Source organism: Vanellus vanellus (assembly GCF_965231255.1).
Source record: "Vanellus vanellus genome assembly, chromosome: 2".
NCBI lineage: Eukaryota > Metazoa > Chordata > Aves > Charadriiformes > Charadriidae > Vanellus > Vanellus vanellus.
The window spans coordinates 76864180-76892119 of NC_138906.1; the positions used below are offsets into that span (position 1 = coordinate 76864180).

The following is a 27940-nucleotide window of genomic DNA, read 5'->3' on the forward strand; positions in this document are numbered from 1 at the left end:
CCATTTCCCTCGTTTTGGGGGGGAGTCTGTGGTAGCGGTGGCTACTCATCTCGCTCCCGTCGCCAAGAAATCTTCGTGCAGTTTGCCGTTCTCGGGATGCGCTTAAATGTCTGCATGGTGATTTTACCAGTAGGTCAGATTATTATTATTTTTTTTTAATTTTTGTGCAAATTGCTTCAGCTATAAATTTCTCTGTGCGCGTAACTATTTGGTCGATGCAGGATTCATGAGGGAGTTTCGGCACGAGCTGTAAATGCTGTCATGAGGAGCTGCGGTAAAACATCTTCATGCTGGTTTAAACAAAAGAAAATACAAGGATTGTAAAAATTCATAAAAGTGTTGTAAATGTTCACTTTTTGCTGATGTTCCTTCATTCTGCAAAGTTCTGTCTCATTTTATATTGTGGCTTCTGAATACTTCTATGAGTAGTTAACCATCATCTTCTAATAATTTCAATTTTATTAGCTTTTTAATGGCTTGCTAACATTAATGTAAAGGTACTTCTATCAAGGTTAATGCTTTTTATCTCTAAGTTTTGTGACACTGCTGATAGCTAAATATTCTCTCCAGTTATAAATGGAGAACCTTGGCAGAGTAACGTAATTTGTGTCTCTTAAATCACAAAAGGGAATAATTCCAGTTTTCTAGTGCTGTTCTGCTTTGCATTGACTACAAATGTTGCTTTTGTACCAATTGTACACTAAGCAAGGAGGGAAAAACATAAAAGTGTTTGTTACTAGTTGCAGATGTTTTGCCCTTAGTAAAGCCATGTGTTTACTGCTTACCTCCAAGTCTGCAGGTAAAATCTTGAAAGATTTGTGTACAAAAGTAGTCAGGGCATTTTTCTGTTTAATCATTTAGCGTTGCAGGTGATTGCAGTGATGGATTGATTGATTGACTTTAGCAAGGTTTCTATGGCTGCTACTGCTAATGTAGACCAAATTCTTGTTTTCTGGGTCGAACTACTGAATTAGTTCTGATTGCTCAGTAAAACCAGTGCAAAACGAGGTAATTTATGTGAAATAAGATGATGGGTCACAGGAGTGCTCTGGAGTTTGTAGTTGTGGTCAGATAAGAAAACAGGCAATGTTAGGAGCATTGGGAAATGTGGACTAACAGGGCTTCCTGTGATTGTAGCTAGGCTGGGCATTGCATCTGTATTGCAGTGTAGGCTTTGAAGGATTTAGATTAAATATGTGTTGCGCAGTCTATCTAATTTTGAAGTCTTCTTTGTCTTTGGGATAGGTGGGATCGTTCTGAGTTTTTACTGTTTAAAAGGGTAGGAGATAGAATTTTCATACAAGGTTATTGCAGAATTTCTGAAGGAAAAGTAACTAAAAAAACCCTAAAAGGAAAATGAGCTATCTTTTTGCTTCACAATGACATATGGTGTCTACACTTAATTGTATGCGACTGTAAGCCACCAATGAGGCTGCAGTCCAGTCTGACTTTTTCTCCTAAGAGGTTGGGAAGGAGTGCACGTAGATAGATGAAATTCACAATATTTCCAAATACAGATAACTACAACAGTGAAAAGATTTATGAGTGCTTATACAAACAACGTTTCCTTAAGTGAAGGAGAACTGTTTTGTATTGACAAATTGTAAGTTGTATTTTGAATAAATAATTTCCTTCTGGGCGGGGGTGTCAAAAATATATCTTCCTTATAACTGTAGTGAGAAGACAACTTGGGACTAGGTTTTCTGGGATGATTCTTTGACAATTTCCATCAGGTCTGGGGCAATGAAGTTTGAAGCTTATAACTTACCATGCAGTGTTACATTAACGTGCGGAAAGTTTACTTAATTCTAGCTTTCTCTTGAAAAATTTAGTGGGTTAAATACTTGTTAACTTTTTAAGCTCTTGGTAGTGTTATAGAATTGTAAATATTTTAGATTTCTTTTGAATATTGTTAACATTTTTGTGATAAATGTAAGCAAAGGAAGCCTTTCTAAATATCTTTTTAACATACTGTGCTAACTTCTGTACATTTTTGAGGTGGAGAAGAAACGCTAAAGAAATTGTGAGAAGTCTTCAGCTTGCTAGTGTTTTTCAGATGCTTAATTCCATCAAAGGGAGTTTTACTGTAACATTACAAAGAACTGCCCATTTATTATGCTTGTGGAGCTGATATAATGGGTATGTGAGCCTTTCTGCTTGCTGTGAGGATAGTTTTTGAAGTTTTAGCTGTATCTTCTTAGCACCAAGCTTGTCTTTAACTTAGTGTCAAGTTTTAGGTGTAATTGCTAACATTATTTGCTACAGTATAACTTCTATAACTGTTAAAACTTTTAACCAACATGAAAACCTAACTGGTTAGTGGAAAAAAGTGTACATATTGCTAAACTACTTTGGAGTATACTGAAGTTTCTTCTTAACTTCTTATTTAGGACAAAGCTACCAATTTGTCGTGCTGAGAGATTTTAGTATGTGATTATGCGATGTTATTTGTTGTTTACTTTTCTCAGTTGAAACAATTGTCGATATTTGTATAGGCTCTATAGTGACAGTTTACCATCTGCATCAGGGATAAAGAGGCAAAAGACCTGAAAGACTAATCATGCTGCCTGTCATCATTTTGGGTCTTTGAATCTTAAACCTTAAAAAAGAGTCCAGAAGTTGCTACAAAGTTGAGCAATTTTATATTAAAACCTTTACAGGAAAGAGTTAGTGGTCTTGATTGCATTTCCCATTAAATAGAAATCCTCTGTGCAAAACCCACAACCTTGAACCAGTACTTTCTCCAGACCAAATTTAGACAGTCAGCTGATGTGCTTAGAAGAAAATGGACAAGTAAAGTGTGTTGTAACTCACCACTAAAAATAGTCCTTTGAAACTTGGGTATTTTGATGTTTCATAAGTGTCTCTTCCTTCAATATTTTTCACACACTCTATAAGTCACATCAAAATAACTCCACTGCAAGTATATATTTTGCTAACTCATTTTAACTTGTGGTTTGTAATCTTTGAGAACTGCTTATTATCCTAATTTTTCTTTTTTCGTTTTGACGTTGTGGGCAGAGGAGTGCATTGAGCATCCTTAGAGCTGAGCTACCCTTGCTTTTGCTGTCAGTCCAGTGGTCAGATTGTGTCTTCATGATTGATAATTGCTCTTTCTTCTGAAATACTGCACATCTCAGCCAAATTCAGCCTCATACTGCTTAAATAAGCAAAAACCCACTTTAAAACTACATAGGATTTAAGTTTGAACTTTTATGTTAATAATTCTTTAACATGGAGGAACGTCTTCTATTTTAAATTAAGATATTTAATCCAATTTTAAACTATTATAACAAACTGTGGCTTTTAATACAGCTAAGGAATGCATCAAGGTCTACAGGCATCTGTGCAACCATGGCTACAGTTTCAAACTGCATCCATGTACTGAATGTGAGAGATGTGAGAGACGTTTTTTCCAAATATAGGTGGATTTATTTTTTAATTTTTTTATTCCCCCACACTTCAATAGGTCTTTCTTTTACTTTTTTTTTTTAACTGCCTGATTTATAAAGTGCCACAAATGCTTTGTAAGTACTATAAACATGTACTGGAATTCTGATTAAATGTTTTACTTCTGTCTGCTTTCACAGAATTTCCCAGTGCCAAATATTTGATTAATGCAAGTGTACCTACAAGTAAATTTGGTTTAATTGGTGGAAGAAGGCTTTGCAATTCATTAAGCTAGATTGAAACTGTGGTTGGAGGGAGGTAAAAGGATTAAGGACTTCTTACAATTTGCTTGAGGGCACTAAACAAGGATCCCCATCTTCAAAGGCTGTTGGTGGCAGTGGGATGTAGTGGCTGCATTGAGCTCACAGCTGAGCAGCTGTTAAGTAGAAAGAGGAGAAAAGACACAACACTCAGTGCAGGGAATCTGGATGCAGGACAGGTTGAAATGCTTGGGGTTTGGATACGTTTTATGTTGATTTGAGTTTTTGATGGGGTTATTTTGGCAATTGATAATTTTCTGGTTGTTTACTAGCTTGTTGGTTAGTTTAAAAGAAAATTCTTTGTTAAGTTAGTAGTAGCAAGTTTATATTCTTTCATCAATTTTGCTCCATCTTACTCAGTGAGAGCTTTATTTGTCTGCAATAGGTAGAGATTCTTGCTTCATACAGGGAAGACATTGTATTACCTCATAGTTTTATTCTTTTTTTGTTATCAAACTGGGCCCTTCACTTGGAAGGGAGGGAGGTACTGTACTGCTTAAAGCGTCAAAGCTGAGGATGCTTCATGTCTGAAGCTTTTCTGACTTTAGCTTTGTGACAATGTGACTGGAATAACACCAGAATTGTAATACTCTGAATGATGGCCAGCCAGGTTCAGTCTACAATTTAGATCTTTTTTCACCAAGAGTTTAGTCTTTCTGATTCATTTTTTTGACATTTAATGATGTCAAATGGTCACGTCACAGTTCATACTCGTAGCAGTTCCAATTTCTCAGACCTTGACCTACAAAGTCTTAGACTTGTGGTTAGAACAGAGCTATGTGGAGAGACTTGTCCCTGCGTCTCTGATTTCTAACTGCTGTCTTCAGATAATCTTGTTAACTGAAGCAGGGTGAATCTGATGGGGAAATGTTTAGCAGCCTGTCAATCAATATATATTGACTTTAGTTCCATCAAATGAGCAATACTTGAACTTCAACACTTCTTAAGTCCTACAGCAACTTTCAAAGGACTCTATCCAGCTTTGTCATTTGCAGGGTGAACAAAACAGGGGGTGGGAGCAGTGCATTCTTACACAATCAAATTTGATTTTGTAATTTATTTTTTAGTAGTAGTGGATGCTATACCTCTCTACCAATGGTTCCTCTTCATGCTGATAAATATACTTTCTGCAAGATTATCTTAAAATAAGCCCCCTTCCTCTGAAAACAGAAATTAAATTATGCCTGCATTAACTGCTTACTTCATAATTAGTGTTATAAAACCACACTGCATTTTTTTACTACTCTAGATGCTCTGCTTTGTTACTACACTGCTATTTATTTATAAGATACTATTTCACTTGCTTACCTGTCCTGATTTTTGTTTGTTTGTTTAAACTGTATTGGATGAAATTTTTTATGTTGGTTCTTTGCCTCTAACTGACACTTTTCCTTTAAAAACAAGTCAAGCAAAATGATTCAACCAGTTTTCTAGAATGCATTGGGGGGAAACCTTTCTGTTTATAATATTTTTCAAGTGGAACCAGTAAGACTGTGGATACCTTCTGTTTAAAAAGCCCTAATAGTCCATGGCTTGCAGGAAAGATCTAAGCATTTTTCAGATGGTGTCTTCTTTTAGAATAGATGAAAGGCACACTCTTAATGCAAAAGTCTTTCAAGATTTTTTTTCCTCCAGGAAACTCTGTTAAGGCACATAGAAAGCAAGGAGGTGATTGGTAACAGCCAGCATGGCTTCACCAAGGGCAAGTCGTGCCTGACAAATTTGGTGGCCTTCTACAAAGGGGTTACAGCGGCAGTGGACAAGGGAAGAGCAACTGATGTCATCTACTTGGACTTGTGCAAAGCATTCAACACTGCCCCACATGATATCCTGGTTTCTATATTGGAGAGACATGTATTCGACAAATGGACCATTTGGTGGATAAAGGACTGGCTGGACGGTCACACTCAAAGAGTTGCAGTCAACGGCTCAATGTCCAAGTGGAGACCAGTGATGAGCGGCGTTCCTCAGGGGTCGGTACTGGGACCTGTACTGTTCAATGTCTTTGTCGGTGACATGGACAGTGGGGTAGAGTGCACCCTCAGCAAGTTTGTTGATGATACCAAGCTCTTTGGCGAGGTAGACACGCTGGAGGGGAGGGATTCCATCCAGAGGGACCTGGACAGGCTGGAGAGGTGGGCCCAAGGCAACCTCATGCAGTTCAACAAGGCCAAGTGCAAGGTCTTACATCTGGGTCGGGGCAATCCCAAGCACAAATACAGGCTTGGTGGAGAATGGCTGGAGAGCAGCCCTGAGGAGAAGGACCTGGGGGTGCTGATTGACAAGATGCTCAACACGAGCCAGCAATGTGCGACCGCAGCCCAGAAGGCCAATCGCATCCTGGGCTGCATCAGAAGAAGTGTAGCCAGCAGGTCAAAGGAGGTGATTCTGCCCCTCTACTCCGCTCTCGTGAGTACCTGGAGTACTGCATCCAGCTCTGGAGTCCTCAACATAAGAAGGACATGGACCTGTTGGAGTGCGTCCAGAGGAGGGCCATGAGGATGATCCGAGGGCTAGACTGCCTCTCCTATGAGGAGAGGCTGAAAGAGTTGGGGCTGTTCAGCCTGGAGAAGAGAAGGCTCCAGGGAGATCTTATTGCAGCCTTCCAGTACCTAAAGGGGGCCTACAGGAGAGCTGGGGAAGGACTTTTTACTAGGGCATGTAGTGATACGACGAGGGGGAATGGCTTTAAACTGGAAGAGGGTAGGTTTAGATTAAACATTTGGAAGAGGTTTTTCACTTTGAGGGTGGTAAGGCACTGGAACAGGTTGCCCAGAGAAGCTGTGGATGCCCCATCCCTGGAGGTGTTCAAGGCCAGGCTGGATGGGGCTTTGAGCAATCTGATCTAGTGGGAGGTGTCCCTGCCCATGGCAGTGGGGTTGGAACTTGATGATCTTCAAGGTCCTTTCCAACCTAAACCCTTCTATGATTTGGCCTCCTCACGACCTCTGAAAAATACGATGAACAGTGAAGATACCTTACTGAAGGAAGCTAATTGTGACAGACTGGTTTAGGAGGCAGGGACAGGAATTAAGAAAACTTGCCAATTTTCTTTGGTACCTGGCTGCAAAGGTATTTAATTCTTTTGTAGGGAGCATGTTAAAAAAGTTGGATACTAAAGATCAGTGAGGCTGGAAAACCTGTGAGAAGTTGCTAGAGGACATGATGAGATAAGGAGATGAACTCAAGCAGAATTTGGCACCTTAGGAAAACTGCTACTGGGACAAGGCACAGTGGGCAGAGAATAAAATAGTGGGGGGTTTCACAGAATGCAAGTAATTTGGGCAACACGTTGGCCTGAAGCGGACAGAAAGGATTTAGAGTCTGATATGTGAACCAGCATTAATATAATCGGGTCCTTAATCACTTCTATTTGCTATTGCTGTCATTACTCAAATAGTTATAGCATCAGAGGTTTCTGGTGTATCTAAGGGTTTCAGTGATGCCAGTCAGCCCAAATATAATTCCTCATTGTGAAATCTGGAATTTATGTTTTAACTTCTTAGGTATTTTGTTTCAAAAAATAAAGCCTAAAGTATGTTAAACTTTTTTTTTTTTTTTTTTTTAAAACGAAAACAAAACCAAACACAAAAAATTGAAGAAAATTCACAGTAAAGGTTGCAAAGTCAAACACTCGTCATCTGTGTGGGTAGGTACACTTGCAAAATCTTCAGCTGCCTGACTTGACTGCATACAATTTTTTTTTTTTTCCTCCCACACGATATTTCCAAAATTCAGTGTGTAGAATGGGTAGTACTTCATTAACCTTGGTTATTGTTTAGTGGGCATAGCATATATACACAGAAAGCGACTAAATTAAGGTTACCAAGGCAAATTCAATTTTGTCAATTCCTAATTTCTATTTCTTGGCTTAGCAACCTTAATGAGCTGGCATTTTGTTTGCATTGTCTGAAATATGTTTGTAATCTACTTTAACATACTAAAATAATTTACCAAAAATGCCATCGTCTTTAGCAGTATGTACTGTATGCTCTTAGTTACTAGGCTGTGAGACCATACAGTACATTGCTGTATAAAGTTCACATATTTCTTCCTTAGGTCCTGTGACATCTAGACCCTTTAGGGTCGCTGGCTTCAGCTTCGCTATGACATCCTTAAATATACTGTGTTGACGGTGATGTATTGACCACCGAACCACACTGAAGCATGGAGCTGGTGTACACGGAATGGAGGGTCAGGTAAGTGTTTGTTTATTCGTAATGCTGTCTTGAATATACCATCTCAAAAAAGGATAAAACAATTAATTTTTTTTTAATCTGTAAATGGTCCTGAAATTGGCAATTTATCCTCCCTTCTTCCTCAGTCACCCGAGGCTCCATAATCCATCAGGGTTTGTAATCAGATGCTTGCTGTGCCATCAAGTTAAAAGGAATTGGCAATTTAATAAATAAGGCTTGATGACACTGGGTGAGGAAGATTTTTTTTTTTTTTTTTTTTTCCCTTGCTGTAAACAATATTGTGCTGAAATGTCCTACATTATCAAACCCTTGCAGGGAGCATTTGATACATACTGCTTAAGTTGATGGATTTACAAGTCACCTTCAGAGTTGATGCAACCGTTTTGAGATTGAATAATTTACATAATGATTAACATCACTTTTCATATCTTGCTCCCCCCTCCACCCCAAACAAAAAGAGAATTTTTGGTACTTTGTTGCTAAAATGATTAACTCATACAAAAACAGTAATACGCAAACTACATCAGGACCAACAAGATTGAGTCAAATTAAGTGATTCTGTGACAAATGATATTTTCTGTGGATGAAAGTATTACCCTTGCTCTGAAATGAATACTGGCAACCTTCTCAATCATCTATTGGGCTTATTTAATTTTTTTCCTAGTCTTACAAAATATGCTATATATTTAAAAGTGTATGCAGCACTGTGGTTTTTAGGCTTATATTTTAGGTTGGAAATGCTGTCATTTCACGGGTCTTGATATTAGTCTTTACAATGTAATTAGAATTTTATGCTATTTTAACAACAGTACAAGAAAGGGAACTTAATATTTAGATATTTGTAACATAAAAATAATTCAGTTCCTTGCAACGTAATAGTTATGTAAATATGTTGCTTGTTCTTTATCTACATTTATAATGATCATTGGAAGTTTAGCTGAGGAAACTTAGAAAAGACAACTACTTAAAATGTTCATTGTTAGATAAAGCTTTTGTATGATAAATACATTGTAATCTGTTAAACCCAAGGAATTCAAGTCAAATGAGATTCCTGAAAATCATGTTCTCCTTTTTGCTTTGTCACTTTTAAAAAACAGGAATATTTATTGTGGTGACAAGTGTGTCAACCACAGTAGTGACTTTCCAAATGCTATGGTTTTTATGATTATAATTTGTTCTTATTTCACTTTGTTTTTCTCTTTGTGCTGAGCAGCACTGTGCAATTTTATAATGAAAGCGTGCATCCAAGAATGATAATCTGTACTTCCAGGGTAGCTGTGAACAGCAGTTAAACATTGCTGTAAGTTATCTGCTTAGTCATTAAATTTACAATATATGCAAAAGTAAAATAGTTCTTTCCTCAACATTACCTATATTTAGAAATTTGCATCTAATTCAGCCCTACAGTTAAAAAAAACAAAACAAAACTACCCCCAAACAATACCCCCTCTCCCCCAAAAAATGGAAACAAAACAAACCAAAACCAGAAGAACAAACCAAAACCAGAAGAACAAACCAAAACCAGAAGAACAAACCAAAACCCAAATAAATGGCTTGTCTAGCTTTTTTGAGAAGCTATTATTTTCCCATTGTGTGTGTGTTTCACAAATATAACACAGAACAATTGGCAAGGTTTGTTTTCCTCTGCTAGTGGACTGAATTATGAGGGTTACACTATCTCAAAAGTCCGTCTACAACTTTGTCTTTAACCTGAAAATATCTTATCTCAAATTCTTAAGTCTTTTCCATCACTGATGGTAATGCAAAATACTGGTTGATACTGTATTTTGTGTTTCTTTTTGAATTAGTTTAATTGCTCTAGATTGCCAATTAAGAAATAAGTTAGAGTTGAACAAGCATATAGAAAATCACAAAACTCCTGCAGCCCTTCTGTCTTCATTTTGGGATGTAGTACTCAAAACCAGACATCAGATGAATGGACATCATCAGAAAAAAACCCAAAGGAAAAACAAATGAAAGAGAAGAAAGAAGGTTGAAGATGATCCTGGGTGCTCCAATGCAAAAGCAACTGCAAAGGATTCAAGTTAATTTGCATGTAGTACCTACGGTAGGTATGACCCATATTGTAGCAAAACTTGCATCTTGTTTGTTGTGCTCCAAGTACTTCTGTAGACTTTCAATGCAGAACAATTGATAATGTGGCACATGTTTGTTTATTTACTTACTTATTTTTACAAGAAAGTTGCCCACAAAAATAAGATACCCTATTCAAACAGATGTCTTCTACTTGGTTTATAATAGTACCAGTCTTTTGAATAAAGTAAACAGGGGCGGATCAAAAGTTGTTTCTAAAGGTTTTCTTTTACATTTTCCTACAAGGAGTTACAAAGGAGGGCCACTGAGATGTGCGCTTTCAAGAGCCAAGAGATGTGCTGTGAGACTTCTTGGAATTCTGCACATAAACTAGTTGAAAATCTGTGACAGTGTACAGCTTTCTTTGCAGTCATGGCTGCATTTCTCAGAGGCATATTTATTGAAGCACCAATTTTATGAACTTGTGCAAAATTCCACTTATCTGCAGTTTTAAGAGTTTGGACTAGGATTTTGTCTGACCTCAAGTGTGTCTTCTCTTCCAAAGAGAACTTCGGAATGCATTTGATGCTTTCCTATTATTCAGAAAAGTTTTTTTCTTGATAAAGAAGATGGTGATCTCTGATAGCCACCCATCCAAGAGTTGACACCACGCAATATTCTAATGATAGCTTTTATAGTGTGTATGTAGAGATGTTCATGTACGTTCTGTTTCTTTAGGTTTCTTCTAAGTATGTTAATTTGGTTTTGGGGGTTTTCTTTGTTGTTTTGTTTCTTTTTGTTGATGTTTATGGCCCTACATGTCTCTTATGTTATTAGAAAACATTTTCACAATAGACGCCTTCAGTTTAATTAATCACTTTCTGACTTTTAAAGTTGTGTATTATAATCTAATTAATCCAAATTGCCAGAGTTTTTTCCCCAAATAGCTTCTTTACCCCACTTTTTTTAAATACATGTTTGAGTAGCTTGCTGAAATTGGTGTAATAAAAAGAAAAAAAAGGAATTTAGGTTTGGATAGTCAAAGGCCTGATTACTTGTAGTGAACTAGTGGCTTTGCTAGTAGGTAGGAGTAGGCCGACATGCTGATGATATACATTTCATGTAGGCATCTGTGTCACTCTTCTTTTGTGTGTGTTTTTTTTTTTTTTTTTTTTAATGAAGTAGTCAGTTAACAAGCCTTGTCATAGTCAAAGCACAGTTCAGTCATTACAAATTCACAAAGCAGGTAGACAGGTTGCTCCCTTGTTCACAGTGAGGTATTTTGAAGTAACTTGTCTCAGTTTTAAAGAAGTTGGAGAAGTATAAGGTTAAGCACTTTACATCATTATATCATTACAGCAGTTATTTTTGAACCAGCGGAGTATGGCAGGCCAAATTTAGTCTGAGGTTACATATGAAATGTGTTGTTATCTGATGAATACATTACCTTTCTGTTTCAGAAGTATAAAAATCACTTACGAACTGGGTCTCTGGAGCTCTCCCTGAAGTGATGCTTGTAATTACTGCAAAGATTAAGAACTTGAACTTTTCATACCTAGTTCTGACTTGAGTCTTGCTGTGTTATCTGTACAGCAAAGCAAACTTCATGTTAACGCTGTTTCTTTCTTACAACCTCTTTGAAGAGCAAACTAACGGAACTAGCAATGAGCCATATTACCAGCCTGTGGCTGTGTCTTTATTTCTTTCCACTAAAGGCCCAGGCAGGACTGGCAGAACAGAATCTGTTGTGAACCACAGCCAGTTCAATGTTGTGTTCCACAGCTTATGTTGAATAGCTGGTGGCAGAATGGCATAAAGATAATGCTGCTGTGCTGGCCGTGACTCTGAGTGTGCAGTTTGTGCTGCTACGCAGAGCTCCAGAGTGCCAAAGCAAGTAGCCTCACTTTCCTTTCTTCCCAGAATCATCTCTCATTACACTTAGATTAACAGACTCACTTGGGAAATATATTTTAGTCGGTTGATATTTTTAAATTAAAACTTTTTTTTTTTTTTTAAAAAGAGCCTTTAAACTGAAAAAGGTGTGCTGTCATACAGTTGAGTTATCTGAGAGATGTAGGTAACGGTAGGCAGGGAGCAGTTGTTTTTCTGGCTGTCTTGCTGTGCTTTTTTTGTTTGTTTTGTTTTTCCCCAGAAGGGGGCAGCAAATGAACATCGTCGTGCTGGCTTTTATTTTTTAAATACTTTTTCAGTGTTCTTTGCCTTTAAACCTCAGTGTAGACTACCTACTGATGGGTGAGTTTAAAATGATGATTTCTACCTAATTTGTTTGCTACAAGGATAGATGCAATGTATAAATTGGAAGTCTTTATTCTTTTCATTATTAGGCAGTAAAATGCATTTAGTAAAATCTATTTCAAGTTTATGAAAAAGGCAGTTCTATATGAAGGTTTAAGATTTTTATGACTATGACATTAGGGGTGTGTATATTTTAAAGAATAAAATAGCTGAACAGCCAAACCATTATTAGTTAATGTCACCTAAGTCTTGCTTACTTCAATCAAATATTTACTTTCTGTGTTTCAAGTTAAATTAATGTAATATTACAATTCAAAATAATGTTCTCATGGCCATTTTTGTCCCATCAGAAAATAAAACTGAGAATACACTAAATATAGTGATGCTTTTAATTCACATATTAATTAATGCATTCACGTACAAGGATGTCTTGTGCATTCTGCTGACAGTGCATGCGAGCTCCCAATTCACAGGGAATACTAGCGGTACTAAACAATATAATCAAATTTTATTGTCTTATTTCAGAAATTAATTACAGTTTTATCATCTAAAACTTTATGGAGGCGTACCATATTAGTGATTTGTAGTATAGGGATTTTTATGATTATATGGGAAAATGCTGATTAATACCTACAATTTTGAGTTCCTTGAAAGTATGTGGCCATAATTCTGTTTGTTACAAGTAGTTAGCAAGAAGCCGGAGAGAGAGGGCGGTCTAACCTTTTCAGTTGCTGAGTTTTATCCAATAGTTCATATAAAGAAGGGAAGATCACTTTGGCAACTGTGAGTATCAGCTGCCTATAATCAGTGTTCAAAAGTTAACTGGGAACAATGAAACCAATTCCTAACAAGACTCATTTATTGATAGTCTTGCCTGACTGTTTCATTAAAATCATTAGTGTTATAATTCATATAGGACATTTATGGAGCCTAAAACTTGATCAAGAGTACCCAAGACCCTTTGGTCTCAATGGGTCTGAATTTCCCACTGTCTCAAACACCACCTGATTTATATCTGAAGGATGAAAGGTTAAATCATCCATGTTACATTTCCAGGTTCCTTTGGATTTCACTCCTTAACCTTAAAGGATTGGACCGACCCTCCTAGTAACAGTGTCACCTTTCTTTTCTCCTAAAAGAAAAAAGAATGTATCAGTATTTGTGGGGAGTTTGCATCACAAGTGCTGCATAAGATAGGCACTACCTGCAACATTATCAGAATTCTGAAATCTGCATTTAAAGCTATTACGTGTTCTAGAAATAGGTAGCTATGCTTACGCGTTTTTTTTAAGGAGTAATTCAAATAGCTAGAAAATCCAAATTGCTCTACTTTTCTACAAAGCATTTGATCTCTTAACAAATGAAAGTTGTTCTGCTATGTCATTGTGAAAGACATGTTCCTTAAATACATAAAAAATACAGTTTTAATTGTGATTTCAATGAGTAGAAATGGTAACAAAGAATATTTTCCTAGTCTGTGAATTGGCATGAACTTACCTTTGAACTACTGTACTTGGAGTCACACAGATACTACAGAAATTAGCATCTGCATTTTTGGTTTCTACTTCATAGCTCTAAAAAAGTTCTGTCTGTGCTGTAGGAGTTTAGAATCTAGATCTTTGACAATTTTGTTGTGGTGGATTTTCCTCTTGAAAGATCACAAATGTTTAGGGAAAAGGGAAAAACTATTGCAAAGTTTTAAAATTTAAAAATTATTTAAAATGGCACTGCTTGCCTTTCAGAGTTGGCTTTCATCTTGAAGGCAGCTGTTTAAATCTCAGATTTTTTGATACAGGCCCTTGATCCTACTGAGATCACTGGTTTAGCTTTCACACCTTTTATGCCTTGAACACTTCAACAACTCCCCCGCATTCTCTCATGCAAGTTAAGGGCTTTATTCTTTGAGCAATGTAAGCTTTCTTTCTCTAGTGCAAGAAGGTGTTAATCCACACAAATAACTGAGGATTAAATCCCCTTTTGCATCTTTCTTGTTTTGAATACTGTTGCATAAAATAACAGCTGTATGATTCACTCTTAATTTAGAATTAGCAGGGATACTTTTACCAGTAGAAGTTTTGAGTATAATATTCATTGTTATCAAAATAGCAGAACTTTAATTACCTTCACAAATGTGTCATGAAAAATAGCTGTGTTTTCATTATAGAGTGTTTACAGAATGAGTAATCCTATTTATAACATCTAACATGTGAATGAAGTGCATGTATTTGGAAATAGTATTTACTTAGTAATTAATTATTTACAGGTATGATTCAAAAGTACACTGTTTCCTTTTGCTGAATGCTGATCAATAATCTGTATAGAGAGGTAAGCACCTTTTAAACCTGCTATAGCTGACTTCCACAGAACAAGAAGTTTAAAGCTCTTTTATGCTTATATTTCTCCCTTTGAAATTATTGCATGTTAAAGATGTGACTTTACAGCATTATAGACTTGTGTTTGAATTTGTGAACAACCAGTGCTGCTTCTGTTGTTGCTGAGTTTTGAGGAACTTCAGGTGCTTAAGACATAGAATTAAATGGTTTTGAGGTATTCTAACCATGGTGCAGGGAAGAATCTGGAAAATCAAGGAACTTGGAACAGTACATCTGTGATCTGTGTAGGCCTTTTCAAATGTTTTACAATTTTACAATTACAATCCTCTCTTTGTATATAAGCACGCATAGGATTTTCATATGCAGTATTTTTCCTTCAAAATAAATTCTACTTGCTGGTCTGAAAGAGCAGCATGTCATGCAATTGAGAAGGTAGAATCTTTTTCATGTACACAAAAAATTATAAAAGACTTAGTTGGACTATTCAAACATCAAAATACAACAATCCAATATAATCATGTTGTATTATGCAGTATTGGCTGCTAGTAAATTACTGAACACAGCAAAGTATGTCATTCTCAGGGTATAAATAGTTGAAAGATAATCAAATAATAACTGAAATACTTGATTGTAGACAGGTCTGATAGGACTCTCTGTGCTGTCATCCCTCCCATAAAGATATCAGTCTTTCCTAACTAATAGCTTTAAACACTCATGATAAAAGGCATTAAGAGCCTAAATTAACAACAGCAACCTGCTCTAAGGTGGCCCTGCTCTGGCAGGGGGGTTGGACTAGATGATCTCCAGAGGTCCCTTCCAACCCTATGATTCTATGATTCTATCTGAGAAATGTCATCCCTTCAGACCACTTACACAGGAAGAATAGATGATGATTTTCCAGCTGTGACAAGGTTCACTTCCTTTCTGATAGGAAGTGTTCTTGTAGTTAGCTGTGCAGAAACACACAGAATGCATGCTGGCATGAAAGCCTTTCACTGCCAGTACTGGGAGTATGAAACAAGGCTCAAAGCCTCTCTGATGCAGCATATGTTATTTCATACAGGTGGATTACCTTATGTGTTCTTTATGTTACTGCTTAGATAAACTGTTTAGGTAGGAAAAAAAAAGTGCTGTACAGTTGAATGTTGAATGCTGTGTAGGAGTGCTCATTTTGTGCCATGGAAAAGGGGTATTTTTTTACCTATTGGTAGTTCTCCATCTTGTGTTGAATATGCAAAAACCAAACACTTTGATCATGATTTAATGTAACAGTCAAATTTTTAACTTAAGTGGTTTTTTGTGGCATTGAAGGATATTGATCTCTAAAGATATGTTTGATTTGTCTTCTTGAATATAGATATATTTACAGAGATCTTCGTTTAGGTTTTATATTCAGATGACAAAGGTATAGATACTGCAAAGACAAGGAGAGCTTATGTCCCTGGGTCGTTAACCGAGGAAGATACCTTTGCTGGTTCAGATGGATCTGGACTTCAACCAGTTCTTAATTTTATTTTTTACTGGTACTCCATGGCCAGGAAAGAATGGGAATGTCTGCTCAAAACTTTTTAAGTCAACTTGCACATATTGGCATATTTCAGATTTTTTAATATAATACATTGTTGTTTTTCTACCTTGGCTACATTCCTTTTCATTTTCTGGAAAGCTTCCTGCTTCAGTTTTCTGTTTTGAAGTTCAATGTTGAACTTCTATCAAAGGCCCAGCCTCTCTATGACTGATGCTCTGGGGTTCTTTCTGTCTTGGTCAAGTGATTTGTTTACATAGAATTTGCGTTGCCATGGTTATATTAAGTCTGTCAGTCTGCCAAAAAAGGCACTTGCATTAGAAATTCTGAATTGACACAGAAGAATGTACTTTGTATCACTGTCTGCATGGAACTGTTGGATCTGCTCCATCTTGTTGCTATTTAAAAAGCAAAGCCTTTCTCCTTTCTTCCAAACCGAGCATTTTACAGGGTTAGAAAATAAGTTTACCTGAACGAATAGGATGGGAATGTGCTGTGTTGCATTAATGACCTTCTGAAACCTGCTCCTTGATGTGTGCAGTGAGTGGGTAGACAGGACAGTGGGGAGCCAATAGCTGCTTGTGATAATATTTAAATAAATCAGCTTGCGGTGAACTCATCCTGTAGGACCTGGCAGCATAGTGAATAGGGAATATCCACCTTTTTCCACGCTGGCAAAATTAACTTTTCAGTGAGTTGAAGAAATGAAATACTCTTGCAGTGGTTTGGCAGGAGTGCAGTGCTCTGACACTTGAGCAATGTGGGTGGTGCTCCATCCTGCAGTGTTGGAGCCATGGCATCACACACGGCAGCAGAGGAGAGTGGGCAGATGTCTGGCAGGAAACATAGGTGTGAAGGGGGCTGATAGACGTCTTATGCTACTGGGACAGATGGCTCTCAATCTCTGTGGTAGCAAGTATGCCATGTTCAAAGCCAGACATTTGCTCTATTAAACATTCTTAGCTTATGTAGAAAGCAGCTGACAGGGCTTCAAAAGGTACAGGAAGAGGAGAGTGATACCCAAAGAGGTAACCAACTTCTCCTAGGGGGCTGGCTAGGCAGTGTGTCTGGGCACTGTTAATGATGTTCTGGTGCATAAGTAGACAAGTGACTAAAAACATCCAAAATAAATTTAACTTTGGCAAAAAATGAACAAAATAAGTCATTGTCTAGAAGAAGGATTGCAAATCCAGAACTGTCTCTTTCTTGTTCTGCAGCTGACATGCTATGTAACCTACAGCAAACATATTTAATGAGTTTTAGGGAGCTGCTTATCTTCTATGAAAATGTAATTTGTCATCTAGATATCAAGCCATTGACAACTGCTCCTGAAAACGTCATTAGCCTCTTCTGTTTGCTTCTCCATTGACAACTGGGGGTGAACATAAAAAAAATGCTTTGATTTCCGCATCATACTGAGTACGCAATGATCACTCAATGCGATATCCCCTGCATTAATTCTTGAAAGGTAATACTAATAAAACTGGAGCCGAAGTGTTACTTCTTATAACATTGGCATAAAATGCTGTCTTGAGGAGAATTATTAGTGTACCAAGGTTGGTGTTAGGACTTCGATTCTTAAAAATATGTTCACTTTTCATTATTTTTTAACTCAAATGTATTTGTTTGGTTTGTGGGGGTGTGGTGGTTGGCTGCAAAAATGAAAATAGGTTTGCATATTTGGGGGTTGGACCAAATGACCTCTAAAGATTCCATTCAACTTCAACCATTCTGTGATTCTGTTAAGGTTTTGTTTGTTTTGTTTTTTTTTTTAGTTGGTGGTTTCTAGTACATCAGAAAAATATGAAGATAAATACTTTAAATCAGAAATTGTCAGTGGAAATGTAGATGAAGGGGAAGGCTAGTCCTTTAAGGATGTACTTGTCAATGTTTTTGTTATTGAAAGTAATTGTTTTCCTTTGTATTTGTGACCTAAATGTTGTCCTTGCTGTCTTCACAGAAAATTCTTTGTGTTTTCTTCATTAACTTAAAATAACTTTCCCTTAATGTCATTTCCTTTGACTTCTTGAAAATTTCCTGTTCTGCTACATTTCCCATTTCTGAGGGATTTTGTTTGTTTGTTTGTTTTTAATTGGTGACACAGAGTATGCTGAAAGCTGGCCCTCTGAACTCTGATTCAGAAAAAAAGAACAAAATTAAATTCGGAAATGGTTCTGTCGAGTTTTTCTTGATTAGACTTATGGTGGAAGCCAAATTTAGATGCAGTAGATCTCCTACTGGTAAAACAGACTGTAACCTTTAACTGCCTAGACCATTATCTAAGATCACGCTTCATTAGCAACAAGATCATGTGAAAGATGAGCTGTGGCTTTGAGGATGTGCTGTAAATGCTAATCCACTGATTTTCTTTTGAATTTCCCCCACATGCTTTGTGTTCCCATAGAAGATATGAAGGATGTAGTATTTGCTTTGTATTTCCTGGTAGGTGATAAGGCTTTCAAATGTAAGATCTGCTCTTGCACCTCTATTGACGCAAGCTCTCTGCAGCGGCACTACTGAACATGCGCTGGTGAGAGGCCCTACAAATGTTGACTCTGTTCATATAGCGTAGATAATCCCTCTGTTGGACAAATTCTGTAAATCTGTTGGTGTTTAGAAAAAACAGTAACAACAAAACCCCACGCTTTAAGGTATGCGCTCCTACCCATTAATAAAAGCCACATCAAGCATTTAAATATATTCCTGTTAGGAGCTTAGCTCTATGAAGGCTTTTTTGTTTAAAGGAGTTGCTTTCTGTCCCCTCTTTACAGCTCTTTCTGTATATAACTGCGTAAGACTGTGGAAGACGTATGGAACACTAATGTGGTACATACAAAATATCCGGTAGAAGAAGTTGATAGTATCTGTGTCTGTGTGTGAAAGGGTACTGGGACAAATGGTAGTGACTTGTATAAAACCGAAAATGCGTTCATTCACTAACTCTATGCCTTAATTTGCTGTATTAGGTGCACCATGCTGCTTTTTCACACTGATTTTTGTCTGCAACTTTGCTTGTAGTGTTTTGATTCCACCCTCCCACCCCCACCGATTGAGGAAATGATCACATTTCTGACAGTGCTAACACATTTCATTTTGCAGTATTGGTAGAGTGCATCACGTGATGAGTGGGAGCATTAACTAGTCTTAATAAAGCCAAAGTACATGTTAAAAGTATGTACTTAGCAGCCTTAAAGGCTGTTTAAATGTTAAATTCCTGTGTGTTTAAACTCTGTATGCTAGATGGTATACCGTTTGCTTTGTTTTTGTTTTTGTTTTTTTTAAAGGTTTCAACTAAGATAAGCCAATGTCCACAAGTCCCTTCTTGTGGTATGCAGCGGTTGGTGAAGAGACAGCTTGATTAGTTTTGGTTTATTACTTATGTGGGGGAAAGCTTAATTTGTTCTGTTTCTTTATCTGTCATAACAAAGGTAATTCTGATTACAAAACTAGTGCTCCTTTTGGAGAGTCTTTTGATGTCAGAATTAAAATCTGGAAATGCATCTATCAAAAGTGATAAGATACCTTGAGCTTAAAGTAAGTTTCTTCTTCACCAAGAGCTTTTTAGTATCTGGTAATGGAATAACAGAGAAAATGTTTTTTTCCTATTTTTTGTGATAGCTGTATAAAAATTCAGAATTGTAAACGTTATCCAAATGTTGTAAGAAAAAATGAAGGAAATCTATGTAATGGAATGGTTCCTTGCTGGCCTTGTTACAAAGGCACATATTTGGTTGCAGATATTTACTTTCAAAGGAGTATCACCTATGTCCCAATACATGAGCAGGAGAAAATAGTGGTTGGAAAAGTTGAGAGGAATGGTAGTGGTGAACTCCACAGACTACGGAGTGGAATACCAGTAACCTCTTATTCTGTATGCATTGCTGTAGTAGGCACAAGAAATCCAGTTTCCTCTCCTATCAGAAAGCTTTAGTTACAGGATACAGCTAAGCATGACAGGGGACTGTCATTAAGTCCTGTACTGCTAAAAATGTATTTTTTTAATAAAACATTCTGTAATACCTGTCACAGTGTTTTGTCTCTTGCAGTATTACTTTACGAGCATATAGCTTTTCATTTATTTGTAATAAGTCAGCCCAGCTTACAGGGATGAAAGATTTTGTTGCTTGCAAATTAACAGTGTGCCCCCTTCCACCAGCCTACCTTGCCTTGTTAGATGTACATTATCCATCATAATATAAACACTGGCATGGTTAACTTTTGCTGTGGAACTAGTTCCATTTGAAGTTAATAAACTTGTTCTTTAGTAAGTTAAGAACTTATATAATGAGATCAGAAAGTGAATGTTTTAACCAGTGTCTGTAAGAGTAAACGTTAACACTCTCTGAAAGCACTGCTTGTATGTAGAATCTATACTTACGAAATATTTAATTCCTGTCTGCATAGTGGCAAATGCCTGCATATTGTTCCAGACCTAAATAGTTTAGATGTTTGAAATTTGCACTTGTGAAAAAGTTTGCCTGAATTGGGTAAATACAGTTAAGTTGGGGTTTTTTTGTTTGTTTTTTTTTTTTTCTCCTTTCCTTAAATAATTATTTCAGGTCTGTAGTAGTCTTAAGATTTTTAAGTACACTAGAATATAACACGCTCTATTTCTGAAATTGTATCAAAAATACAACAAAATGCAAGAATTCTAAAGAAAAAAAAATTAAAAAAAAAAAAAACCTAAGCAAACCCAGCCCTTTTCCAGTCCCCAAGCATGTACTTTACACCCACACAGAACCCACTGACTGGTTCAGTGGGCTGTATCCAAAAGTGAGGTGTAAAGGGTAGAAATCACATGCAGATCTGAGTGTAAGAAAGAGTAAGGATGGCATAACTGTAGTTATGAAATATACAGAAAAGTGTAATCTCTAAACTTTTCCAGTATTCTGATTTAGTTTGTGAATATGTATATATTATTTACTAATATTCAATTAGAAAAAAAGTTTCATTATTCAAGCTCTCACCCATTAAGATTATTTCTGCTTTGAGTTTACCAGGTAGATCTAATGAAAAACAATACAGTGAAATCTGCAGTGGCTACTACTTATCAAAATTCAGGATTATGGTGAAACTTAATTTTAAAGTGCATCTCTGCGTGTATTGATATGTATATATATTTATGTGTGTGTATGTATAATGAACGTGACTTAAAATGTGTATATAACTGGTCTATTTACAACAGGTAGAGTTTTTACTTCAAGGCTGTTGTCTTATCAGGAGCTTAGAGCTATGTAGAAGAAGAGATGTAAATTTGCTTGAGATATCTGCCTTGCCTAGTGACTTGGAAGAGTCAGATGGCTGCTTCTGATGGCATAGAATCTGGCAGGTTCACATTTTTGGTAGTTTTGCTGTCAAAAACTGCAAGGGGATTTCCTGAAAGTTGTGCGTTCCTGATGATAATAGAGATAAGAGAGTGTCGTGATGCTTTATAAGAATGTATGGGGAAAATATTTAATCTTTTGTGTAAATCTTAGTTTGAAAATGCAAGTTATTCTATGCCTCTGTAGTAAAGTACTTTCTTACATGCCAGATCAACCAGTTACACTTTTTGTTAGGTATGAGGGGAAACAAAGGTTAAGGTATGCTTTTCTGATTAAGCATACTTTAAGTCTAGCATTCATATAAATGGCACTACCACCAAAGTACCACAACCCCAAATATAGAAAACCTGTAAATATTTGTGGCACCAACCGTGAGGTTTTTAAACTGGTATGCTGTATACGTTGCTAAGTCTAAGAATTAATTTTAGCCAACTTCATTGATTATTCTGACCTCTCTGTGGATCCCCTTCTGTACTCAATGGAGAATGATGGGCATTCCCAAAGGACATCTTAATTTCACATGAGACATTACTTAAATGTGTGGGCTAATTCACCCCCGTTAGGGTTACTGTTGGCTAACATGTGGGATGAATCCTACTGCGGGTGATTTTTTTTTTTTTTTTTTTTTTTTTTTTTTAATTATCTAGCTCACAGGGCTGTAAATAGTTGTTGGCAAAATAAACAGGTCCTCATTGTCTTTCTAAAGGAGACCTTAAATTCAGAGAAGCTTACCAATTTGTAATGTAAATTTTGAAATCTGATTGTTTGGTGTTAGGTAACAAGTGCTGAGACTAGCCCACAAGTCTCAGCCTGGGTTCACTTACAGCCTGTATACAGCTGTATTCTAGGTTGGCCTTGTATGGAGTAAGTGCCAAAACCCAAAGGCTTAGATTCTAGATTTGGTATTCCCCGAATCTAAAAGAACTGAGGTTTTGATTAGAATCAAATGATAATTCCCCTGTCTCAGGGCAGGATTTAGACATGTAGTGAGTGTATAGCAGACCTCACATTTTAGTATAGAACGGATCCTTGATAGTATTTGTGTTACGGTCAAAACTTTTCAGTATATGCAGACTGGTTTCCAGCTTTCATTACGCTGAGCTGGAATTATATGCAGATGCACATGCAAACATGTGCATCTGTGGTGTGTGTGGCTGCATGCTGGTGCAATTGTATCCTAAGGGTGTAAATGCATATAGGTCCTATTAAGACTAAAAAGTAAATTGGGACACTCGTGCTTGTAGGAGGTTAGATTCTAATTGCCTGTATAAAGGTTTTATTTTCAAAGAATAGATATATCCACAGGTTCACAACTGACACTAAAATAGAAATACTGCTGAAACCATGGTGCAAAACTCCACTAACTTACTCCAGTGGTAGGGAAAAAAATGATGAAAGATGTCATCTTGCTTGTGTGAAATGAGAGGCATTTTAGGTCTAGAAACCCTCACTTGGGAATACAGCTAGCTGCAAGTGAAATCATTGGGTTAGGAGTCAGGAGTGCTGTGTTCTGCCACTGGCCAGAGCCATGAGATCTTGCCTAGGGATGACTCATCCCCTGACCTACTGTGTGACTATTTTGGATTTGTGAACACTCCAGCTGGAGACTGACTGACTGTGTTTGTGCAGTGGTCACTGCTACTGACGGTACTAACATCTGATACATTTTTAATTTTTTACAGCATTCAGAAGAAGAGCTTGGACCTTCACATACACTGACATCACACTAGTGAGGCATTTGGGTGTAGTTTTTGCTGCTATTCTTCCCCTGACAAACAACTTCTCCAAAAACACGTTAAAAAAGATCACCTGGGTTCAGGAACCTCATTAACCAGTTCCCAGCCCACCTTTACCCTGAAATCACTTCCTGTGGAACATGAGGTTCTTCACTCTTAAACTTCCACCAGACCATCCCAGCAAATAAGGAAGCTGTTGGCATTGTCAGACTTCTCTGCTGAAAGTCAGGGGTTCCCTGGAAGATGAGAAGAAACGGTCCTCATGTGGCAATTAAAAGCATTTAGAATGGACTTCCCCAGCTTTGTGTGCGCTATGGTACAGGTAGTAACTCCAGCATGCTGAGATGAGCGTGAAGATTTGTGTTGCACAAAGGGTGGACATGTCGATTTTTGTTCTAGTTACCTCTGGCTTATATATTCTGCTTACTTACAATTGAAGAGTTTGACATTTCAAGGCAGAATCTGTTGAAATGTACCAAAGCTGACGGTGAACTCTACAGGTGGTTTCTGTACTGCGTCTTTCATTTTTAATACAGGTCTCTATATAAAACTGTAAATGATTAAAGAAAGTCTGCTGATGCCATAGCACTCATAATGGGGTAAAAAAATCATTAAGTTTCTTCATGGTTATTTTTTATAACAAAATGTGTCTATTATTGTAAACTAATCCAATGTTGAAGTAAAAATGCAAACTATTGAAATATGACAAAATAAACTTGACTTTATTAAATGCATCTGTACCTTATTTAGACAAATAGAAATCATTCACTTCAAAAAAAGATTAAATGAGAAGAATGGAGTAGTTTCTTATTTTAGGTTGTTAGAAGACTGGTTTTACCCTAAGACTCCACATTTATTCTTTGACTATGGTGGTGTATGGAGCCTGTTATTAGCTATGAATGTTACTCAGGAAATGTAACTCTTGCTAAAAATAAAAAACCTAATATCACAACTTCCTGCTAGACAGAAGCAAATAGTGACTGAAGTGTGCCTACACTGTTCTCTTAAACACAATTGTAAAGAATATATTACTTAAATAGGATAAATTTTCCCTTCAGGTAAGTTGTAGATTTCTTGATGTACAGGAAAATGTTAGTAAAAGAGTTCTGTGGGGAGTAGCTACTGGCAAATTGTAGGTAGTCTTTATTAAAGAATTAAAGAGAAACTTTTTTTGGAGAAGAAAATTCTTATATTGTTAGAAACTGATGAGCATCAGACCTCGTCTTCCTGTTGTACAGTTGGAACAGAAAAGGTTGGAAATGCATATCAAACGTAAATACTTGGTTCCTCTTCATTTGGAAGTATAATAGCTGGACATTTGCAGCTGAGCACATACGTAATTACTAATGGGAAATATTTTCTTTCCTTAATACAATTTACATTGCAGCATTTTAACTTGTTTGTACAACAGTCTGATGGTTCTTTAACTTGAAATTGCTTGAATGGTAAGTACTCATTTATGACAACAGCAGTACTTTACTCTGAAGGATTCCAGCAGCTTTTCACTAACTTTGCATTGGGGAAATATTTTGATCCTTGTTGATGTTAGGCCCAGAGGACATTAACTTAACATGTTCGTTGTTTAATAGCACTTAGCAGCAGCAAAAGACGTGAACTGCAGAGGGGATGTAGATATGTGGAATTTAATTAACCAAACTGGAATTCAGCCAAAACTCAGATCAACAGTCCCAATCTTGCAAAAAGCGCGAGGGGACTTCTAATAGTTGGTAAGTGAACTGAGCTTTCATTTTGATGTCACCTTGACAATTGTGGTGTAAACAATCTCGTACCTACTTTTCTAGGGAATTTATTCAGTGATGTTGTGAAGGATGGTCTGTACCACTTACTAAATTACTCGGTATTACTTCTGGCAGTATTCTGTCTTGTTTTTACGTCTTTCATATAAGCACCAAGTTCAAGCTTAGCATTTGAGAGCAGGCAAGAGTACAGCTTGGATTAGCAGAGCTGCAGGCATGGCATGGTGCAGTTGCATGCCCACCAGAATTTTTAATATGCTGTGATTTATTCCCCCCCCGTTGTTAGTGCAGGCTGTATAATAGGCTTGATAAGTTAATTAGGAATGGGATCTTGAATATAAAATAAGTGCTTTATTTCTTTTTTTTGTTTATTTATCAGCCTATTGTAAGTGGGCGGAAATAATTCAGCATTAGCTAGTTTACTGAAAAGACTGACTGCTGATAGCAGTTTGTGTATGTATAAGGTATGATTTACAGAGCCAAATTCTAATCTGTTCTTTATACCAGCCTCAGGCAGTACAGTTGTTCTGCAGTAAACTGAAGGATTTTGGTGTGTCCTTGTAAGTGATCTTTCAATATGAATATGATGCGGTCTATCAGAATTACTTCCTTGCTCTCTAGAAAAGGAACAAAATTTAGATACAGAAACTAATAATCCTGGTGTTTCTTTTTTGTTGTGTAAGACATCTTGAAATACTAGCCTTCTATCAATAGTCCACACTGGTCATTCAGGAGTAGCTATCAATGGAAAACTAACGTGGCTATAGTGCAAAACTATCATTCATTAATATAAAATATTTTAGATATAGTTAGATCAGCAAACAATTAGTTCTTAATTCAACTGTCACATATACTGGAAATTTTCCAAGTCTGCTTCTGGCTCCAAGCACAATTTTTCTAGGAATATCTGAGTTAGTATGCTTTGTTTTGTTTCTGTATAAACCAGCAAGCAGTGATGTGTGTGGTTTTTTGAATGTCAACTATGCGAGTCCAAGGGAAAGCTGGGGTGGGTTTTCTGTGTGACTGTTACAAAGCTGTTAACTGTGCTTCCTCTTGAACAAACTGTCCCTTGCATTCCCTTCCTTCTTACTTCCCTTTGCTGTCAGGAAAGACCTTTCATAGAGCAGTAGTTCCAGAAAGTGCAGCCTCAGCGTAGGTTAGGGGCTGTAACAGCATTGATGAAGGACTCTGTCTTATATTCAGGCAAAGGTTCTACTGCTATAAATAATGCATGTTTTAATTGGAAACTGCAAATGGAAATATTAGTCTCTACAGGCTTGTTGATTTCAGTGTAATCTGTTAGGGACAGGTTCCACTTACACGCGGAACACACAACACGTTCCCCAGATTTGTGGTTGGTTGTTTTTATTAGTACTATCTGCGCTAGTGAGTTCCTTCCTATAAATTGAGACAAATGTGGTATCAAGCTAATCATCTGGGAATTCTATCACTGTATATTATGAAAGTTGCCCAAAACACTATTACAAGACTGGGTACCCCGTGATGTTAAGTGTTCTAGATTCCTTTTCCCTTGGTCAGTATTGATAGGATTGTGCACTGTACCTACTGAAAGTAAATTTAACTATTAGTAGGGGATGAGCTTAAAAGCACATAGTAAACATACTCATTTCTTGGCAGATTTCCCTGGGATTAATCACACTGTGCCAGATGTTAGCCACAAGTTTAGGCTTGCATGCACAATTACTGTGGTTAAGATGATACCTGGCTAATTCATGAAGCTGGAACACTAATTGCATCTAAGAGGATGAGCACAACTTTTTGTACCATTTTAATTAAGTTGGTTTAAAACCACACCTTAAGGCCTCTTCTAAACATAACATCCTACCAACTTCAGTAAAGGTGTCTGACAGTTACCTCAGTGGTACATAAGTGTGTAAATACAAATCTGTGTGAAGGCTATTAGTTTGCTTGGAGCTAGATCAGTTTTTGCTTTAATTTGGATCATTTCCATTTGCGTGCACTCACCAGTCTTGTTTTAAACTCATTCAACAGTGTCAAGATGAATTTTGCACCTTTTTTTTTTAGTAGTTTATAGATATTAAAATATTTAATGGCACACACCCCAACTTGCAGAACTGTAGAAAAAAGGAGAAATAGAAATTTTATTACTGTCCAGTGTGGGCATCCTAGTCTCCTGCTGTTTGTGGGCAAGCCTGAGCAATATATACCTAGAATGTTTCTAAGAAGTAGAATTTAGGATTAAAATAGGTTTTAAATGTGTAGAACTCCTCAGTCCTTCCAGAAGTGACAGAAGGCTAATTTCAGAAAATGCTGTAGGAACACCAGATCCCAAGCTTTGAGTGCCTAGGGCAACCCAGTGTCCCAGCACGGGCATGCATTAAGCTACAGGTGAGCTGGGTGCCTCAGAGTCCAATCCAGAAGATGCTGACGCTGAGCGGGGTGCCTTCAAGTTAAGAGACCAGGCTGAACGTAGGATTGAGTTTGACCCACAGTCTTCAGTCTTAGGTACCTCTGGCTTGTCATGATTCTCTCATGACCTCTTCCGTCCTTGTTTGTTGGCTGGAGTTTGTTTTGACAAAACACAACCAGGGCAAGTCCTGGGGCCCCTACTTCAATTTATTTGCCTGTGTGTGGATATCCCATGGCAGTTCAGATCACTCCTTTGCACAGAGAACAGGGTTTCATATTCTGTGTTTCCCAAGAGAGTGTAGAAGTGTAAAACCTTTTGGAAGTGGGGTTTATCAAGTGCCCCTAGGAAAGTGTTATTTATGCATGAGGAGACCAGGCTTCTAATTTCTGTTACAGAGAATATGTAAATCTTCTGTATTAAATGGAACAGGTCTCTCCATTTCGTGTAGCATTTCTTAAATGGTGTGTTGTGCAGACATTCTCTTCTCTTTCTGTTGGCTAAAAATGACTGAATTAGTCTGTGTGTGAAGCAGTGGTTTCAGAGGTTCTAGCTTTACGGTCTGGGCCCTTTCTTTAGAGGTGATGGGGCTATCATCAGGCAGAAGAGGTTTTTTTAATTTTTCCTTTACTGAGGTTACAAAGCAAGTTGGGGGCAGAAGTTAGGTGGGGAAAAAT

General features: G+C 37.2%; 1 long non-coding RNA gene across 4 annotated transcripts; it reads left to right on the plus strand.

Moving 5' to 3' along the window:
* The first annotated feature begins 19 nt into the window (after positions 1-19).
* LOC309686735 lies at positions 20-23864 on the plus strand. 4 transcript variants are annotated; one of them, XR_014270569.1, is made up of 5 exons: positions 20-129; positions 7770-7909; positions 9795-9977; positions 14463-14524; positions 23064-23864. It is a non-coding gene; the product is annotated as an uncharacterized lncRNA (long non-coding RNA). The 4 variants fall into 4 exon arrangements; XR_014270570.1 differs by having other exon boundaries at positions 9822-9977; XR_014270571.1 differs by having other exon boundaries at positions 26-133; positions 9822-9977.
* Positions 23865-27940: the final 4076 nt, after the last annotated feature.